Genomic DNA, 5,148 nt, shown 5'->3' with positions numbered 1-5,148 from the left:
GAGGCTTTTGTTTATTTAGTTGCTGTGTATTAAATGCAGGGTGGTGTCTAAGTAAAAGATCATCTCTTACTTCCCATCAGAATCCAAACTAGGAGAGAACTCCGAATGCCATGAATGTAGGGTGTCTCTCAATGTTTACAAAATCCTATGTGAACAGTAGAAAATTTACAGTGGGCAAAATCTTATGAATGCATCACCTGTGAGAAAACCGTCACTTAGAGCATTGAATTTATGCTCTGGTTGAGTGCTCGCACCAGAGAGAGAACTTATAAATGTCACAACTGGGGTTCCTGGGTGGCTCAGTCCGTTGAGCGTCGGACTCTTGATTTCAGCTCAGGTCCTGAACCCAGGATCGTGAGATCGGGCCCTACATTGGGCTCCACACTGAGCATGGAGCCTGCTTGGGCTTTTCTCTCTCCCTCTGCTGCTCTCCCCCTGCTCTCTCTCTCTCATTAATTAATTAATTTAATTTAATTTAATAACCGTGAAAAGCCTTTATCATACCACTTCTTTCATTGCCATCAGAGGAGTCCTTTATGGGAGGAAAACCCTCGAGATGTCCTGAACGTGGGAGAGTTGTCAAAGTAGATATCTTATTAAGGATCAGATCAGAGATGGTGTGGCCCCTGGAGAAACAGTATGGAGGTTCCTCAAAAAATTAATTAGAAATGCCATAAGGCCCGGGGCGCCTGGGTGGCTCAGTCGGTTAAGTGTCCGACTTCAGCTCAGGTCACGATCTCACGGTCCGTGAGTTCGAGCCCCGTGTCCGGCTCTGGGCTGACTGCTCAGAGCCTGGAGCCTGCTTGGGATTCTGTGTCTCCCTCTCTCTCTGCCCCTCCCCCGTTCATGCTCTGTCTCTCTCTGCCTCAAAAATAAATAAACGTTTAAAAAAAATTTAAAAAAAAAAGAAAAGAAATGCCATAAGGCCCAGTAATTCCACCTTCCACCACTGGGGATTTGGGGAGAGAAAATGAAGGCAGTAATCTAAAAAGGTCTATGCACCCCTATGTGTATTGCAGCATTCCTTACAGTAGCCAAGATAGGGAAGCGCCCACTGATAAACGAATGGACGAAAATGTGGTGCGTAAATGCAACGGAATAGTACGCAACCGTAAAAAAGACTGAAATCTTGCCCTTCGCAACAACATAGATGGACTTAGAATCACTTGTGCAAAGGGAAAGAAGTCTGACAGCGAAAGACGAATACCATGTGATTTCACTTAGCTGTGAAATCCACAAAACAAAACAAAGGAGAGAACAAACAGACCCATAAACGCAGAGGGCAATCTGGTGGTTGCCAGAGAAGGGTGGGCAAAATGGGTGAAGGGGAGAGGCCGTTCCAGGCTTCCAGTTCCCCACCCCACCACACCAGCCACCCCCCACACACACACACACACACTCACGCTCTGCTCATAGCTGCCTCCCTCTTCCTTCTCAGCTGCCCGACCCTTATCATAGATTTTTGTCTCCAGAAATATTTGGAGAACAGAACAGTGCCAAAAGGAAATACACTCCATCTTCTTCAGTTTTGCTAATACTGGCCAGTGTACCAGACAGGCCTTGACCAAACGGCTTTGACCCCTTCGTGGGATCGCTCTTACTGAACTGCATTTGGCATCACGCCCTGGGTAAGCGTCCAGGCCGGCAGGAAGCAGCAGTCATGGGGAAGGACTGTCGTTTTTTATTGAAACGATGTTGTTAGATGTGCTGTTTATCGGTGTCTTCTTTAAGACTCCCCAAAAAGACATTTCTGGTAAGCTTAGACCAGGAAAAGCTGTCCTCCTGAACAACTGGTAGGTTTCTAACTTACAGACCCCAGGCATCTTCTGACTGCCGACTCACCAAATACTCCAGTAAATAAAATCTTTTTAAGGAAATAGCCAGAATACGTGATGTTCACGTTCCTGCCGACTAATGTCATCAAGTTAACGGGCTGCAATTGATCTTAGAATAAGATTATTCTCTGTCGCCGATCCTGAAACCTTCCAGAGACTTGAACTGTGATGGAGAAAATTGTTTGGTTTGAAGCATTTCCATTTATAAGAGATATTGATGCTTCCAAGTAGATGAGGAGGAGGCTTTATTTTTAGGAAATTTTTGCCCCTACTTTTCCTTCTCTCACCTACTCATATGATTTCAAGGATTTTTGCTTTTAGTTAATGGACAAGAAATTAAAGGTGATAGGGAGGTAAATGATAAATGTAGAAATTCTGCTGGTGGTAAGGCAGAGAAATTTCTCAGATAAAGAAAGAAAATAAATCTCAGGGACCATGAGGCTCTAGAGATTTTACTCTAGGTATTGGAATATTCATTGGCTGATCTACTTTGTATCGATAACGATTAATTAATGTGTAAACACTGGCATGATCACCTAAGCCCACTTTGACCTCAGGAAAGTTGTACTGGAGACAAAGCCCATGAAGTATGTGCAAAAGCCTTCAGCCAAGATTCGTATCTTACTGCATATCTGAAGATTAATTCATATCCATTGCTTATCATCGTATAATATGTGGTGGAAAGAACTTCTGAGATGGTATTGAATGGCACCTGGCTGGCTCAGTCGATGGAGCATGGGACTCTTAGTCTCAAGGTTGTGAGTTCAAGCCCCACGTTGGGTGTCGAGATTACTTAAACATAAAATCTTTTTTTAAAAATAAAAGAAAGTGGTATTGAATGTAAGAAATCCCCAAAGAGTTTTCTCCTCTATAGTATGCTCCCAGGTAAAGTTGAATAAATCAGAGGGAAAAGGGCTATTTTGTAATGTACCTTTGTGAAAATCCAAACTTCCCATAAAATCAGAAATGTATTATAATATTAACAATCTTAAACTTAAAAATAAAATAACCTTTTAGTGCAAAAAGATATATACACATATTAATCTACAACCACGTTTCTAACATTAGATCATTTCCCAATCTGATTACTAAAACTTTTTATTCCATTGAAGAAATAAATAGCCTTTAATGTTATGGTAAGTTTTGAAGTTGTGTTTGGCCCAAAATACAGTAGTCATTTTTTTAAAGATTTTTTAAAGGTAATTCCTACCCACAAAGTTGGGCTTGAACTTATGACCCAGAGATCAAGAGTTGTCCACTCCTCAACTGAGCCAGTAAGATCCCCCAATAGTCATTTTAAATTTTTTAAAGTTTTTAAAGTTTATTTATTTATTTTGAGACAGAGAGAGAGAGAGAGAACACACAATCGGGGGAGGGGCAGAGAGAAGGAGAGACAGAATCCCAAGCAGGCTCCACACCATCAGTACAGAGCCTGGTGCGGGGCTTGAACTCATGAACTTCGAGATCATGACCTGAGCGGAGATCAAGAGTTGGACGCTTAACCTTAACCCACTGCACCCCACAGGTGCCAGCCCCATAGTTATTTTAAATTCTCATGTATTTCCTCTTTGTTCTCCATCAAGCCAGTCATGATTTTTTTAAGTTTATTTATTTATTTTGAGAGAGAGACAGACAGACAGAGAGAGACAGTATGAGTGGGGGAGGGGCAGAGAAAGAGAGAGAGAATCCCAAGCAGGCTCCACACTGTTAGTGCAGAGCCTAATTTTGGGCTCGAACTCCTAAACCGTGAGATCATGACCTGAGCCAAAGTCAGATGCCTAACCGGCTGAGCCACCCAGGTGCCCCCAGTCATTTTTTTTTTTTAAGTAAACCTGGGACTCAAACTCAAGACCCTGAAATCAAGAGTTGCGTGCTTTACAGACTAAGGCAGCCAGGCACCCCGATTTTTTTTTTAATGGGGGCTCAAAATCTAGGAAGTTTATAAAGAATTCCTAGATCACCATTCAGAACTTTTTTTTGGGGTGTCCATTAAAGTTCTATAATCACTCTTTCATTCTAGTGTCTGAAACTCCTAGGTTATACCATATAAATTGTTCACGAAATCATCTTTTTGGGTACAATCTAAATGTTAAATAAGAGATTAATTTACAACTAATTGATCATAGCCAGTTACAGATTTCTTTGTTCCTTCTCCACTGCTTCACTTGACTAACCTTGGGGGAAAAAAAAGAGAAAAAAGAAGAGATTAATGAAAAATTCTGGAATTGCTTAACATTTCAATATTTTAAATACAGTCAGTTCTTCTTTTTTTTAATGTTTATTTATTTTTGAGAGAGAGAGACAGAGCACAAGCAGGGGAAGGGCAGAGAGAGAGAGAGAGAGAGAGAGAAACACAGAAACCGAAGCAGGCTCCAGGCTCTGAGCTGTCAACACAGAGCCAAAAGGGGCCTCGAACTCCAAGATCATAACCTGAGCTAGAGTTGGACGCTTAACAGACCAAGCCACCCAGGCGCCCCAGTCAGCTCTTCCATACTTGTTTTGAAAGCACAGATTCGTTCCACCACAATTGCTACATAGGGCAACATTTGAGTTTGAGTTTGTGTGATTTCAGGGCGCCTGGATGGCCAGTTAAGCATCCAGCTTTGGCTCAGGTCATGATCTCACAGCTTCTGAGTTCAGCCCCGTGTCGGACTCTGTGCTGACAGCTCAGAGCCTGGAGCCTGCTTCGGATTCTGTGTCTCCCTCTCTCTCTCTGCCCCTCTGTCACTCATATTCTGTCCCTGTCTCTCTCTCTCAAAAAGAAATAAACATTAAAAATGAACAGTAATGAACGGGGATCTGAAGACAGAATCATGTGCAGAGATTGGTAAAATCCAGATAATGTGAGCATGTTGACTTTTCCCAGAAGGGAGATGCAATTAATCGCCTTGTCTATTTTATTTCTCTTTGTCTCTCTTTCAATTCACTGCTCCTCTCTATCTGCCCAAGTGTCAAGTTTACCCCATCTACAGACTAATTTCTAAAACTTCAGTGACTTTTTCTTTCCACGATTGGAAGATTTCAGTTTGTTTCTTTTTACCATCGCCTGTTCCTACTTTGTTTCTGATGGCTTTTTATTTTTTTAAGATTTTTAATTTTTTTATTATTTTTTTTAATGTTTATTCAATTTTTTGAGAGACAAAGAGAGACAAACAGAGTGCGAGCAGGGGAGGGGCAGAGAGAGAGGGGAAAACACAGAACCCAAAGCAGTCTTCAGGCTCTGAGCCATCAGCACAGAACCCTACGCGGGGCTTGAACCCACAAACCGTGAGATCATGTCCTGAGACGAAGTCGGATGCTGAACCGACTGAGC

Source organism: Panthera uncia, chromosome E1 (assembly GCF_023721935.1).
Source record: "Panthera uncia isolate 11264 chromosome E1, Puncia_PCG_1.0, whole genome shotgun sequence".
Taxonomy (NCBI): Eukaryota; Metazoa; Chordata; class Mammalia; order Carnivora; family Felidae; genus Panthera; species Panthera uncia.
Note: the sequence above shows the minus strand (reverse complement) of the source record.